This window comes from Paramormyrops kingsleyae, chromosome 11, assembly GCF_048594095.1.
Source record: "Paramormyrops kingsleyae isolate MSU_618 chromosome 11, PKINGS_0.4, whole genome shotgun sequence".
Classification (NCBI taxonomy): domain Eukaryota; kingdom Metazoa; phylum Chordata; class Actinopteri; order Osteoglossiformes; family Mormyridae; genus Paramormyrops; species Paramormyrops kingsleyae.
In genome coordinates this window covers 21558940-21575522 of record NC_132807.1, presented here as the reverse complement: position 1 = coordinate 21575522, position 16583 = coordinate 21558940, and the positions used below count along the sequence as shown (strand labels likewise).

Below are 16583 nucleotides of genomic sequence, written 5' to 3'. Positions count from 1 at the left end.
TTAGAAGACACTTTCAAATAAAGCAATATACTATTTCTTTTGCTTACATGTCTGTCCATGTTTATGTACGAGAATTTGACCCTGCAATCTTCTGGTCACAAGTGTCTTTCCATAACCACTTGACCATCTGCCGTCACTGGAAACTTTGTGTGTTTCTGTTTTCTCTTCCGCTCCAGGATCGAGGAGCTCCTGCAGGGTTGTGGTCAAACATGCCGGACAGATTGATTAAAGACCTCCTTGTTCCCGTAATCCCCACGGAGGGAGGTAATTCCTGAGGCCTATGACGCTTTCTGTGTTTAGAGTGCCTTCCATTTTATTTTTGTGCTAAATTAATTAGAGAGAATGAGCACGCCAGCACTGTTCTCATTGGTGTTGCTGTTGTGGTGAAATAAGACCACCATTTTTGAGAGGCTGTTTTCTGTCTAAATAATCCCCACAATCTGACAGATGAGAAGCATAATATTTATTTACAGGGAAAAATAAGGCTTTAGAATACATGACAATGGTGGTGATGACCAGAATGATGGACCATGTACCAAAATATAACAGACGTATACCTAGAAAGTTTGGATTACTTGCAGACTTAAAAGGTTTGTTGCTTTCCAACAAAGATCCATATCTTAGAAACTACATACAACAGAACAGCAGACTTTTCTCTGCTTAGAGGTCTGAGCCCATTCCAGTTTACTACTGGTCACATGAACACCAAGTCACTAAAGGACATGAAACCAACCAGTCATACTCCTATGCTCCTAATGTCTTGCTAACTAACACAAAATTCATGTGAAAATCTGAAAGGATGATGTGACTGGATGTTATCCAAAAATGAACTCCAGGGGGCGCCTCCCTGCTCGTGGCTAGGAAAACGTCCAGTTTAACCTTACAGTACGTACCTCGGCTCCTGCCAAAATTGTCTATTTCGAAAGCATTAGGCCATCTTCTTAAAATACATGGTTCGCACTAAAGAAAAAGAAATAATCTGCAGACATCAGGGTTTTATTCGCTTGTTGTCATTTACAAACACCTGAGCTGAATAATTCAGTCCCGGCAAGGCAGTGGGGGGGGAGGGGGGGGGGTAGTTGTGTATGCCTCCAGGGGAAAAAGGGTGCATGGTAAGACATGATCAATCAAGGTCAGAGGGTGGTCCGATTGGAAGGAGACGGCCGGCAGGCGTTCAAATTTCAGCACAATCAGTTCCTCTGTCGACAAAATGAATAAATGATGCAGCAAAGAAAATTTCCCAAAAAAATGAGATCAGATAACCACCCTACCTCCGTACCCAGTGGAACTTAATGGAAGCTACCTGGCCTTTGGGTATAATTAGATGCCCTTGGTCTGGAGTCTAGAGTGGTTCTGGGAAGATGGGAGGGGCTCAGCTTTGCACTTACTAAAATAATGTGAAATTACATCTGGGGTGGGGATTTGGTGATGTAATGGCACCTTTTTGGTCATGAATTGTTTAAGTAAAGTGAGGTTTGGCAATGATCTGCTTGGTGTGGAAAAAGCTATCACAACAATCACAGCAGAACAAGTGGTGCCTTTATGGGTGGAAGACCCGTGGATCAACAGGTCAAAGGAGCTCCGAGGGAGGGGCTCCCTGGTGGATGAGTGAGTGGCAGATTAACCCCCCCCCCCCCCCTCCTCCCTGAAGTGGAGAGATAGGGGCGTGCAAGTGAGGGTTTGCAGGGCTGGAGAGGGGTGCTTGGAGCGATCCGTTACTATGGCTACCAAGGAGGGGGCAAGTTCAACTTCAGAAGAACCACAACATCAGACGTCCATAGAGGGGAAGCCCCACAAATCGTCCCGATTACTGCGAAAGGTGCAGCCACAACGCTAATTGTGTGCGGCACTGCAGGTTGGCACTCCGTGTCAGAAGGTCACTAGTTCAAATCCCAGGACTGGCAGAGTGTTTTTACCATTAAGCCCTAAAGTAAGGCCCTTAAACCCAGTTTCTCCAGGGACTATCTGCTCTTTCAATTGCACATCGCTTTGGATAAAAGCATCTGCTAAATAAATGGAAATAAGTTAAAACATTACATTGGTCATTCACAGAGGCAACAAAAGCATATGTGGCGAAGAGAGACAAATTTGCATAGTGCTCATGATTTACAGGTCAATATTCCTGGATTATGGGTGTCTGTGAAAGGTTTTCTGCCTCAGGCTCAATTTCTCTCTCACCATGTTGTATCTCTTCATGGTTATCTTCATCCTTCTTCCTTAGCATGGGATGAGAGCAGAGACGGCAGACAGCTGGTGCGTCACAAGCTCGGGTCCGGAGATGCTAGAGAAATCTTTACAATAGAGAGAGAGACAGGCAAATCAATAAGGCCTCTATTCCAGTGAAAGGTATCACATGGATTCTCAGAACAGCCACTACTCCGTGAACCTGGATTATTCTATTGCTGATTCTTCATTAAAAATACACTTATTAGGCAATCCAAAGGAAAGTTTTTCATAGCACAGTACAGGCAACATGGAGAATTACACATGAATGGAGAGTTAATTTGAGCCAAAGTAGAATATGTTGGCCTTCACTGTAGACTTTCACTGTAAGCTTTCACTGTAGACTTTCACTGTATTCTGACACTTATGACAGGCTATTTCTATTTCAGTTGTGCATGCCATAAAAAGAGGCTATTTTAATGGATGCCAGCTCTGAAAATAGTCCCCCCCCCCCTCCCTTTGTCCTCTCTGTTCCTCCAGAGGACTCCCATCTTAGTCCTCTAAACTTCACCATCACTCCAGTACAGCTTAGTCCACCTGCGAATCAGCCCAGGTAGAGAAATGTCATTTGGCACAAGGGCAGACATCACCTTTTCGTCTTAACTCAACCTCTAACTACAGCTAATAGTGAACCTCCCCTTCAATCCTACATATGTCGGGATTGCTGGCCCATAGACAGAAATAAAATCTGTGGAGGGTCTGGCAACTCTATCAATAGGTTCCTCTTGGGGGGGGGGGGGTTTCCCTAGGAACACCCAGGGGCCTGAAGCTAATTTCAAGATGTTCAAATTACCTGGCTTTGTGTCTGCAAGACTGGATTGGATGTCTGTGTAAGGTTCATGTAATCAAATATCACAATGAATTATTATACTGTATAATGAATTATAGTCACATCTATATAGACTTTGGAAACTTTTTACAAATCTTGGTAGCTTTTTATGTGACTTTAGACATGAGGTAAAAAAGCCGATAATGAGTATAATCATTAATGCAAATGAAGTGCAGTGGCAGTGTTACCTAACAGATGTAGGGTCTGTACTAGAGAACACAGGAGATGCCTTTACATGCCTCAGATTTCATGATGCCGGTTGTTTCAGCTTCACAAAATCTCTGCTACTGTGTGAAGCTCCACTCTTCCTCGATTAACTCTGCTTATCCAGGGAATCCCTTTCTGTTTCGTCTAATCAGCACATTGTGCCCCTAGTGCTCACAATGAGATAATGGTTGGTGTTTTAGTAAACAGACTCATTAATTGCAGGGTGCTTTCAGGGGAGGAGTAAGTCAAGACAGAGCACTGAACTGCCTGGATGCACATGTAGAAAACAGAGTTGGAAAGTTCAGGTCCAAAAAGTAAAAACCCAGACTGGGATTTTGTTTCAACCATTTAGTTGAATCTAAACAGACACAGAGTACTCAAGTGAATCTTGGCATGGATAATTTTAGTTTTGGACCTGAACATTCTACCCCTGTATTTTATTGATGCAGTTTAATGTGTGGCTCAGTGACCTAAACCTCTGTGCCTGTGATCTGAAGATAATTGGTTCAAGCTTGCCCTTGGTAGGATAGTTACATGGCCCAGAGTCCCCGATTCTGGACCTCCAGTACTACAATTATGAAACCCAAAGTAAGGCCCTTAACCCACCAGCTGCAGGTGGCTGACTTTCAAGAGGTTAGGGGTGTGCTCTGGGACCCCCAAGCTTGTACTCACCTCTACATATGGCGCATGGGATTTGATCATCTGATTGTTTGGTCCCGCCTCCTCTAGTTGCTTGGATCCACCCCCTCTACAATCTGATTGGTAATCTCTCTGAAACAATCATTTTTCATTCGGCCCTCAGAACATTTTTGATTAAGTATAACACCCATGAGCCTATGTGTGTTTCATTGAGAGCAAGATGGGGTAGGCAAAAGCACATTTTCCCCACATGTATTAGTAAAGTATCATCATTGAACCAACAACCTTCCGATAACACGGCACACCGTCCTAATGCTCTAAATATAAGCCACACCCCTCCCCATTTCATATTGAAGGGAATGGAGTAGAGTGATGAAAAGATAACCGGGTAAGGAAGCACGGTAAATGAGTGAAGGGTCTCACATACTGTGTCTGACTTCCGGTTACGAGCTGCTGCCGGTACAGGTCACAGCGTGTTCACCTGGCCATGTGCAGCGACGATACGTGTTCAGTCTGTGCACTGGGCTCATTCTGTTCTCATACACTTGTTTGTTTAACTGTGATTGTGCGTCTGCCTGGCCAGGAAGGCATTACATTAAGTGTCCTCATTATGACAGAGCTGCGGGTAGGCGGTGGCCTGACAAAGCAAAACACCACCGTTCCGCTGTCCATCAGACACAAGACGACCATTATATTTGTTCCCAAATCCCTGCCTCACATCTATGAGATACGAGATACAATATTTTTATTTGCCATTTGTGCATAGAACCAACATTCCAGGCACATTGGAATTCTTCTGCAGAGCTCTCTCAGAGTCAAGTTAGTAGAACACTTATATACAAGAAAAGATGGTAATATCTACACAAGGAAAGAAATTTTAAATACAAGTACTAATCAAGAAGAACTATGAAAGAAATTTTAAATACAATAAGTACTGCAAATTATTGCATAGCTGCATAGAAGGCAGATGTTGCAGTTATAATATTGCACATTTAGAATATTGCACATCTTATCCTGTTGCACAGTTAAGATATTGCACATTGATCCTGTTTCCAAATGCATGGAATGACACTCCATTGGCCATTTGTACAGGTACAGTGGAATTCCTTATTTTTCGCATATATGAGGTAAGCGTGAAGCTGGGGGTCTGACAGCAGGGCCAACCAGTCACCCGGCTCCCCAGGAGCATTTCTCTGGGGTTAAAGGGCCAACGGCAATATGACTATTTTTTCAGCCACAGGATTTGCAACACTGACCTTCAGATTCCAGGCACAGAGGCCTAATCTGCGGAGCTGCACACTGTTGGGTGTGTTCCACAGAATGAATACAGCTGCTATGTTTTATGGAGTTTGGGGATGCAAGTCCAGTTAGAACCACCTGTTGAGAGTATCAGTGATCTGCCTGTACTTGTTCACCACTCATAACAGTATCTTACGCAGTGCGTGCTAACTCAGTGCGTGCTAACTCAGTGCGTGCTAACTCAGTGCGTGCTAACTCAGTGTGTGCTAACTAAGTGCGTGCTAACTCAGTGTGTGCTAACTCAGTGCGTGCTAACTCAGTGTGTGCTAACTCAACCCAGACCTGTTTATTGAGAAGTAATTTAACCTTCTATCTATCTATCTATCTATCTATCTATCTATCTATCTATCTATCTATCTAATCTTCCAGCTTACTGAATGCTTAAATTCATAGATTTTTTTACCATGACATTCCCAATGACTTAGCATCACTGATATTTCACTTCCTGTATATTAGCACACTTCTAACAGTGCAACCTGAGTACAAATGCCTGGTGGAGAACTTTGCCTACAATCTGCCTACAATTTCACCATGGTGCTCGCTCTTGTTCATTTGTCTAGACTGTTGAACTCACATTAGGCATTTCTCCCAGGATCCACCATAAGCGTGTCAAAGATGTCAGAGACTCCCATAAGCCTCTGTAATGTGTCTGTAAAAGCAGAAGACAAGGCAGGCCTTATTTACAGCATCCAGGGCTCAAACAGCAATGGACTTAAACAGCATCAGGTGAACATTGAGTATACATTTTATTTTGTGTCCATTGCTCCATTACTGAAATTGCCCAATGAAGTCTCTGTACGAGTAATTTCTGTTTTTTTTTTTAATGAAATTTTGTTTATTCTGTACATTTTTTAATGAAAAATTAAGAGTTGCTGTGCTGTAGTTACGTTTCTTGACTTTATTCTCTTTGTCACGAATCCTGTTCCCTTAAGTACAGTAAGTGAATATACTGTAATGGTCAGCATATGGTCTGTATTCAGGCAGGGGCTAGTGGAAATACCTCAGAGTGGTCAAGCATATATTAAAAAATGTTTGGAAGCATTGCTCTTGACAGTTCCTTCTTAAGCTTCTCCTTAAAGACAGGAGAGGACAAGCACCCAAAAGTCTAACTCAGGTTGGAGCAAACTGACCTGAATTGTCTTCGCAATGGGTCCAGCATTAAGGGGGAATGACATTTGGCAGCTTGTTTCATGTGACGGTGCTGCAGCCAACTGCAGCAAATTCTTCCTTGTCTGCATCAGTCACGCTTACGGTGCTCTGCCTTGACATCATTAGATGATGGGGGATTGCTGGACACATGGGGTGCACACAGGGGTGGGGCCACCGTGACACCGGCTCCAGCTGAAAGCTGATTATCCCACGGAGTCTCCCCACCCTGTCACTCACCGATTCGAGACATATCATTGGCTAATGAGGAGGTTGGCCCCTCTTTATAAGACACTGCCCCTCTTATGCAAAGACATAGACTCGCCCCTCCTGGACACTCATGTTCCTGGACAAGCAAAATGAAGGAGCCTTGCTGTTATATTCCTAGGAGCATGATGGATTCCTGAAAAGGGGCCAGCTGTACATCCCAACTGAAGTTCAAAGTAGGTCCAGGGGTAGCGGGGCAACATGGCCATGTTAGGGGGAAACTGAGGCCAGGGGATACACACCACGTTCTTATGTCTTTCCACTGAACTTATTTGGATGGGTCAGTCCTTTGAATGTGTGGCTTGGGTGTGGGGAAGGTGGGGAAGAGCACAAAAGGTCGACAAGCTTTTCTTCCAGACCTGTTTATCTGATGTCTGCCCCATTCTGCTGATCATTGCGTCACCAGCAGAAATGGAAATGTTTATGTCACTTATTTTCTCATACAGACCACCCACAAATTCACACTTATAATCAAAGATATTTGCTTGAAGTGCTTTCGAAGGCCTCGGGGAAGAGAAAATGAGTCCCATTTCCCATAATGCCGTTCCCTTCACAGCTGTCTGGGTGGCAGTAATATCCGTAATGGCCTGCTTCCTGTGGCTCTAACAGCTGGTAATATGTCAAACCGAGGCCATCGTACTTGTTGACTTTGCTATGGTTACGATCGACTCGTTCTCCTTCTCTTTCCCTTATCCTGATCTTTTCCACAAGATATATATCACAGGGATGATCCTCCCCCCCCCCCCCCGTACCCCCACCCTCGGTTAATTATATGTTCCCTTTAATCTGAGTGACGTCATGGCCTGCGCCCTTTTGGCAGAGTAGCTTACACAAGACTCTCAGCCACTCTCCTCCCCACCTTCACAGCCCAGCTAATTACACCGGCCCAAGACAACCTGTCATGAGGTGGGACCCCCCCCAGGGGAAGATAGCGATGGCGGGTGACGTGGCCCCCGTCTACTGCCGTCAACGCTGTCCCTGACGTCCCCCACGTTCCCTGTCCCACCCAAGTGGGTGATGGTGGAACGTCATCAAAATTGCCCCGTCAGTCAATTACCCCTCTAATTACATGGGCTGAGTGAGATATTGAGGATTGAGGTTTCCTCGGCGTGTGTCCTTTTAAACCGAGGTAACAGATGCATGGCAACGCTTGACACGTTCCTCGTTGTCTTGCGCTCTTCACTTGTTGATTGAGGTCTGTTTGAAAATAGCCCATCCAGCAGACCCAGTCAATGATGACACACCCCCGTGCCAAATGGCACCACCATTGACATCCGATTGAGGGCTAGACACTGAGCATGAGGCCGTCCTCGCCTTCAAGATATTTATGCTGCCGTCACAAATATCCTTAACTTCTCCCGATAAAAGCCTGGGCAGGATTTTAGCAGAATCCTTGCCGGTACAACATGTGTTTTTATTTTTAGACCAGCTGGAAAATAGAAAGCATGGTTACTAAAAGCATCACTGCAGTTTTGCGCCTTGTATTTACATTTGACATGTGACTTGATCTATGGTACAAAAACAGCCTATCCCAGAAATATGAATCAGAGACAGTTCAGTCACTTGCTCCATTTCTTAACTAATGCACCACCTGCTGGTCCACATCTGAAACAACAGTGATGGCAGATAAGGAGACCTTCACAGATCATCAGGAGCCTCTTGTCCTCCTTTAAGAGGACCCATGTCAGATCGCTGAGCATGGCTTAGATACAGCTAGACACACCAAGATAAAGCCACCTGTCTTTACCCCCCCCCCCCCCCTGCCCCACCTCGTGAACGTCATACAGTGGCGATTATATACTTCGCAATCAGCCAAAGTAAAACTCCTGCCCAGATTAGACAGACTGCCTGAGCACGATGGCGCCCAAGCCCCCCCTCCCCAGCCCACACCAGGTTATTTGCTACTTACGAGATACAAGACAGACTTATTGCATGCTCTCACATTCTTTTATTTTTCTCTTCTATTCTTTTCATTGTTCCATACTTCAGAACATTACCCCAGACTCCACACCATTCCATCAGTTTTGTTTTGCTTAAATTTTAATTTAACCGTAAGGTGGTGAGAGAACGTTTGTGAACCTGTTAGAGTGGCGTTTATTAACCCAGTCCATGGGGACACCCATCCAGTCCACATTTTTCCTCCCTCCCAGCTTCCCAAGCACCCATACCAGGTATTCTGTGCTCTTAAATGCTTGACTGTTTGGTTCATGTGCGATAGGAGCTGGGACGAGTAAAAAGATGGACTGTCTGCGGATCGTCAAGGACCAGTTTTGGAAACACTGATATGGAGGATAACTGGTTAAGGGAAACATTGAGATGTATAAATAGTAGATAATTTAAAATCAACAACACACCAGTAACTCAGAATCAAATACAGACCACTAATGGTAACTCAATCAACTCAGAATCGGCTCCCCGCATCCTCCGGTTCGTTGGGATTTGCTGATGTTCGTTGGAGAGGCTGCTGGGATTGCTGTAGAGGCTGCTGGGATTGCTGTACTGATCGGGAGTGGTGTAGTCGCTGTGTGCACTTGTGTTGTGTTGTGTGCCTGTTGAAGCGGTTGATTTGATTTGAATTATCTGTAAAGGTATATTTGAGCGTTTGTGTGCCAGCACGGTTACGTGGGTGGTTGTTGTTGTTTTCATTTTTTACTCTTATTTTTACGTGTGTACTTGTCTGTCCTTGTGAGTGTTACCGACAGCTGCGGGCGCGAGCGGCGTTTCTGTTTGCGTCCTTCGCATCAAACACCCGCGGGTAATATTATCGAACATCGGTAACATTAACTCTAAAAGGTCAGTTGCTCCGGAGCTTTGCTCGGTCGCCGGTCGGGGCCGGGAGGACATTTTCCACTTTTTTTCCCGCTCCGGCAGTAGCCTGCTTTGAGAGGGTTTTTGTGGTTTTTTGGCCTCCCTAGAGCAACTTCGCTTTAGTTTAGCTAAACGTGGTTCAGCAGGAAGTTAATCTCGGGTAAGTAATTGTAAATTTGGTTATTTTAAAAGTAAAATTTAAAGGTTGTTATCGCTGACGCTGCCGGATAATTTATAATAAAGTACCGATTTAACGCAAGTGTTAATTTAGTGCTTTAGTGTACTCGGCACTTTGTTTTAACTATACGTTAATTAGATCAACTAAAAGTTTAAATAATCTCTATTAATATACTGGGCTGGGAGTAAAGGACGGGGACATAGTGAGTTAGGTAATTATGGGGCCAACTCAGTGTTGTGTTTGCAAGATGTTTGCCCTTCTGGATGCTTGCGTCCAGTCGGACTTCGTCTGCGAGCGATGTGGGTTAGTTGACTCACTCATGGTCCAGGTTCGTGACTTAGAGGAGCGACTGGCTCTCATCCAGCATAGCAATGAGTTAAAGGAGAGAGTTAATACGCCTTCTAGGGAGACTATGTGTACGTCACAAGCGGGGAGGGGGGAGAATGATGAACAGGTAGGTCGAGAGAGCTGGGTGAACGTAGGTCGTAGACGTAGAAAAGGGCGTACACAGTTCACAGAGGCGGCATCACCTGAAGTAACGGTTTCTAACCGCTTTCAGGTGCTTCCAGCTTTAGAGCCGGAAGAGACTGGGGAGGCAGGTGGGCCCTTGGGCACCAAGGAGCCACCTAACCCCAGTAGGAGGGAGGTTGTGGTAGTAGGGGATTCAATTATAAGAGGTGTAGATAGTTATGTGTGCACCCGTGATAGAGGGTCCCGTACGGTGTCTTGCCTGCCTGGTGCCCAGGTAGGGGACCTTCCAGATCGAGTGGACAGGCTTTTGGCCCCAGCCGGGGTGGATCCAGTGGTCGTGGTGCATGTTGGCACCAATGACATAGGAAAGGGCAGAAGGGCTGTTCTGCAAGATAAATTTATAGAAGTCGCGGATAAGCTTAGAAGCAGAACATCCACGGTGGTATTCTCTGGAATACTTCCCGTGCCACGTGCAAGTCAGGCAAAATTAGCTGAGATAAGGGGATTAAATGCGTGGCTAAAATGGTGGTGTAGGAAAGAGGGGTTCAGGTTTATGGGGCACTGGAAGACCTTCTGGAACAGGTGGGACCTGTTCAAGCCGGACGGGTTGCATCTGAACCATAGGGGAACCAGTGTATTGGGGAGGCGTATGTGCAGAATAGTTGAGGAATGTTTAAACTAGGGACTGGGGGGGCAGGGAGGTCAGTTATGAATTTATGTGGGGAGAGACGGAAAGCCCAAATAAATATTAAAAGTAGACAATGTAAAAGGCCTACCATTAGTGGTCTGTATTTGAATGCTAGGAGTATTAGAAACAAAATTAATGACTTAGAGGCTTTAATTTCTTCAGACAATTACGACATTATAGGAATAACTGAAACATGGATGAGTGACAATGATGGTGATGAATATAATATGGATGGTTATACGTTGTTCCGTAGAGACCGGATAGGCAAGAAGGGAGGTGGTGTTGCAGTATACGTAAAAGAAAACTTGCAGGCAAGGGAACTCACTGATAAAAATAAAAATTCAGAAGCTGTATGGATCAAACTTGATGCTAAAGATTCAAATGGCCTAATTGTCGGGGTTTGTTATAGGGCACCTAATGTAGCTGTAGAGGAAAGCAGAATATTATATGATGATATCAGGATTATGAGTAATAAAAATGATGTGGTGGTTATGGGTGATTTTAATTTACCTGGGATACAGTGGGACACAGTCTCTGGCTCTTCTGTAAATGAACTTGAGATGGTGGAATTAGTACAGGATTGTTTTTTTACTCAGTTTGTTAATACTCCTACCAGGGGAGAAGCCCTTCTTGATCTCGTTTTTTGTAATAACCAGGATAGGATTGGAAAATTAGAGGTTTTAGACCCATTGTACGGTAGTGATCATAACATGGTTAAATTCGAGGTTAATTTTAGTGTCCGAAGAGCAAAGTCTAAATTAAAAGTATACAATGTTAGGAAGGCTAACTTTAATGGTATGAGACGGAAATTAGAAACTGTAAACTGGACAGAGTTAAATAGCAAAACAGTTGAAGAGGCATGGGAATTTTTCAAAAGCACATTGTTGCAAGTGCAAGAGGACTTCATACCTGTTTCCAGCAAAACTAAATCTAGGAAACGACAACCAAGGTGGTTTACTAAGGAAATTAAGAATAAAGTCAGGAGGAAAAGGGCTCTGTTCCACAACTGGAAAATAACTAATGATTTCAAAATCAAGCAGGAGTATCTAAGTCTACAGGCAGAGTTAAAAAATGACATTAGGCTATCAAAGAGGGATGTAGAAAGAAAAATTGCATTGGAGGCTAAGCATGACAGTAAAGGTTTCTTCCAATATTTTAACTCTAAGAGAGCACTAAAAGCTGAAATCACTAATTTGCAGGATAGTAAGGGCCTTATAATTGATAACGAAATTGATATGGTAAACGAGTTTAATGATTATTTTTCAAGGGTGTTCACAATAGAGAACACAAGTAATTTACCACCAATTAATACGAATACAGCATCGTCTATGACCAATATATGTATAACTGAGGTTGATGTGATACTAAGCCTAGCTAAACTCAAAATAAATAAATCGCAGGGGCCTGATGGCATCTTACCTTTAGTCTTGAAAGAGATGAGGGATATTATTAGCCAACCTTTGACTTTAATATTCCAGAAATCGTTATCTGCGGGTGTGGTACCATCAGATTGGAAGCATGCTAATATAACACCCATATTCAAAAAAGGGGATAGAAGTAATCCAGCAAACTATAGGCCAATCAGTTTAACTAGCATTACTGGAAAAATAATGGAAGCTATAATTCAAGTGAAAATGGTAGATTACCTAGATGCAAATAACATTATAAAGGATAGCCAACATGGATTTAGGAGAGGTAGATCCTGCTTAACGAATCTGCTTGAGTTCTTTGAGGAAGCTACAAGTGAAATTGATCACAAAAAGGCCTATGATGTGATTTACTTAGATTTCCAGAAAGCCTTTGATGTTGTCCCCCACAAACGGCTCTTGTTAAAGCTTAAAGCTGCAGGAATTTTAGGAACTGTGGCAGCTTGGATCAAAAACTGGCTAACTGATAGGAAGCAGCGAGTAGTTATTAGAGGCACTATGTCACAGTGGGCCTCCGTTTATAGTGGGGTACCGCAGGGTTCAATTTTAGGACCACTATTGTTCCTAATTTACATTAATGATATTGACACGAATACATACAGTAAACTGGTTAAATTTGCAGACGACACTAAGGTGGGCGGGGTAGCAGATACTAATCAAGCAGCAGAGAGGCTTCAACGGGATCTGGATTTAATTAGCGAATGGGCTGATACTTGGCAGATGAAATTTAACACAGATAAATGTAAGGTAATCCATGCAGGGAGCAGAAATATACAGTACAGATATTTTATGGGTTCCACTGAAATAAAGGTAGCTGATTACGAAAAAGATCTCGGTATGTATGTTGATGCTTCCATGTCCCACTCTCGCCAATGTGGGGAAGCAATAAAAAAGGCGAACAGAATGTTGGGTTATATCTCTAGATGTGTGGAGTTTAAGTCAAGGGAGGTGATGTTACACTTATATAATTCCTTGGTAAGACCCCACCTAGAATACTGTGTGCAGGTTTGGTCACCATACCTCAAGAAGGACATTGCTGCCTTAGAAAAGGTGCAACGAAGAGCTACGAGAATGATTCCTGGTCTTAGAGGAATGTCTTACGAGGAGAGGTTAGCGGAACTGAATCTGTTCAGCCTTGAGCAAAGGAGACTAAGGGGGGATATGATTCAGGTCTATAAGATTCTAACGGGTCTGGATGCTGTTCAGCCAAATGACTATTTCAATATTAGTCTAAATACTAGAACTCGTGGCCATAAGTGGAAATTAGCGGGAGAACATTTTAAAACAAATTTGAGGAAGCACTTCTTGACACAGCGTGTAGTCAGAGTATGGAATAGTCTTCCTGCTATTGTAGTGGAAGCTAAAACCATGGGTTCCTTTAAATCAGAGCTAGATAAGATTTTAACAACTCTGAGATATTAGCTAAGTTCTCCCCAAACGAGCTTGATGGGCCGAATGGCCTCCTCTCGTTTGTAAATTTCTTATGTTCTTATGTGTAAAACTCAACTAACAACACAATGTACCTCATTTACACTCTAGCGTCTTATGACTAAATTAGAGTCAGATGTACGTAGTGTCTTAAAGGCGCAGGGAACTGAAGCTGTCAGTACTGCTTCCTCCAGGGCTGATATGAAAGCCCTCTGTTCGTACCCACCAACCAAACACTACCAGCATAGAGTGGAAAAGTTATGGGCACAGGAAGAGTTTCTTCAGGTAATATGGAAAAATCCTAACAAATCCCCAGTTGGGTGCAGCTGAATATAAGACATGGAATCGAGCTACTATAAAGTATTTGGTGAAAAAAGTAACATTGTTACTACTGTAGACATTTTGGTGAAATATGATGAAACCTTCATTATTCATAATTCATCAAACACCTATTTTTAAGTGTTGTTGCTTCTGTGCTATAAATACAAAAGCATGCTATTCTTTATGGAAAAATGCACCAGTAAGATGTACTCCTACGCCAGCAGAGCAGTGATTGGCTAACAATGGCTTTGTCGGCATGGCGACCTGCTACCTGGCCTGTTACCCAGCGCTTTGCTCTCTTTGCTGTTTACTGTAACTGTATAGCACCATCCGCTTTGAAGTTCATGCACATGAACCGTGCTTCAGTCTATCTCGGGCCCCCTGTCTCCCCACCAAATCCGTAGCTTTACCAAAGCGCCCCTCCCCACCAGAAGCCCTGTCAACACCAGCCAGGCAAGTCACTCCATGTCAGTAGCAGAAGGCAGCCGAATCTTCCCAGGTAGCACTCTGGATGCGTCCTTCCACATTCATGTCGGCCCACTTCATTTAAGCAGCGTAGGCCTCCGCGCCCGCTGCCCCCCCGGGCTGGCAGCCTCGATCCCAGTGGGGGGTACAGTGCTCACTGACAGGCCCCTGCGAAAAGCTGAGCCCCTGGCCAGCTGGCAGCTAATGAGAAGTCAGCCGGACTGAGTGTTTCCCCACAAACTCCAATATCCCCACTGTATTTCACATACATAACTAACTGCGTGTTCAAATAAATACTAATTATGCACTCAGCATCATGTCTCTAGGCTTATCTTATCTTTAATATCCTGTTTATTTTAAAATAAACACAAGACGCAGTGTTGCTGAAATGACAGCCATTTCAGTGATCACGTGCTCCAATAAAGCCCTAATCGTTTGCTTCTAAATGCAAAGTATAATTACTGTTTGTGTTTTAACCTAAACCTAGATCTGTGGCCTGTACTACGAAGCGGGGTTACTGGCTTATCGGGGTAACTTGTTGGATTTAAGGTAGTCTGGGCAAAATGTAAGTGAGCGAATATGAAGTCCATTTAAACTGTGGTACCTTAAATCCGACAAGTTACCCCGATAAGCCAGTAACCCCGCTTCGTAGTACAGGCCACAGGATTATAGCCTTTGTTTATATTTGAAACAAACAACCCTTAATGTTCTGGGACGAGAGCTATTTTTTTCTACAAAGGATGATCCAATTACACTAATCGATAACGCTGAATAGCACACCGCATTCATAATCGTGATCATGCTTACTAATACCACTGGTTTACTGGATGGATATAAAACCCATGGCGATGCTAAATATATTTTTAGTCCTGCCAAAAATAGACCCTCTGATTGATTTCCACTAAATGTCTGGGAGAAACGAGTTAAAAAAAGACATTTACCCCGAGGTGCACGTAATCATAATTTTCCTGCCCTTTGTTTATTTGTGTGAGCGTCACCGTTTGCACAATGCTGACCCTTCACCGAACGCATTATCTCCCGGCGATTTGTGAGCTTTATCTGGACGCTCCGTGACCGATAGGGGAGCCATTATTTGCCGCGCGCACACCGCGAATGGCAGACGGACGACGTGACCAATCAGGACTCGGCAATCAAACTCATCGCGAGGCAGAATCAGGCACGTTAGAGGCTGGCAAGTCAACATCATGCAACAGCAGGCCACTGTGCATTATGGGTTGGGAATGCGTTTTGTTTACTTTTCAGACCTAATTCAATTGTCTTGTAATATAGTCATTAAATAAAGGAATGGTGCACGATATCCACAAATTCTACATTTAACAACAGAGAATGCACGAGATTAATATTTTTTTTCTTGGAAAGTTTGCTCACTGTGTAGATGATAAAACTGGAACATTTGTGCGCTGGCTCTTCTGGGTGCTTTTGAAGATGCGGAGATAGAGATGCAGGGGACTGTGAAATTCTGAAATCCTTCCAGAAAAACTACAACCGCCCCATGCTGAACGTGCGTCGTGATAACAGTAAGACCCCCAAGCCCTGGGGTGGTGCAGCTACTCTATATTTAGCCTCTTTGCCCTTATTTTCTGCTCCCCAGGGATTATGGGTATCAGCTGTCTGCAGGGAAGGGCATGGTGAATGGCCAATTTTTATCTCTTTTCCTCTGCCCACGGCTGAGGAAATGGCAAGTAATTCAGCGCGCAAGGTTCCATCAGATGCCTTCTTTCCTGAGCTTTCATGCCGATGTTGACAATATGCCAACAGGCTGTTCAGCTTTTGTTTCTTTGATTTCTCTTGACTTTACTTACAATAAATCTTTTCAGATCTAATTTTTGACGCCTCACCCAAGTCCAGTCTGAGGAGCACCAGGACCGCCTGTCACGTTGGAGATCTTCTGGGTTTTCCCCGCTGCGGTCAGACTGATTGGGAGAAGGCTACTGGTCGGGGGAGGTCTTTCAGCTGCCGTTGTTGTTATCGACCACAGCAAATGACCTTACGGAGATACCAGCTAGATCAAAGGGAACCTCTCTCACTCCTGCCAATTTTAACAACACTCCAGTCCACAAGTAGATAAAAACTTGAATGCTTGGAAGGAATTCAGTGTCACCTATTTATAAGTACAATTAATCTCCCTAACAGGTCCAGCAGGCCCCTTTCTTACTGAATTTAATA

At 43.9% G+C, this 16583-nt stretch overlaps 1 long non-coding RNA gene across 2 annotated transcripts; it reads right to left on the bottom strand.

Moving 5' to 3' along the window:
• Positions 1 to 448: 448 nt before the first annotated feature.
• LOC111832965 (uncharacterized) lies at positions 449 to 16430 on the bottom strand. Of its 2 annotated transcripts, XR_002835625.2 has the most exons (3): positions 15786 to 16430; positions 3932 to 4030; positions 449 to 2291 (listed from the first exon to the last, which is right to left on the bottom strand). It is a non-coding gene; the product is annotated as an uncharacterized lncRNA (long non-coding RNA). The 2 variants fall into 2 exon arrangements; XR_011993835.1 differs by lacking the exon at positions 3932 to 4030.
• Between the last annotated feature and the right edge of the window lie 153 nt (positions 16431 to 16583).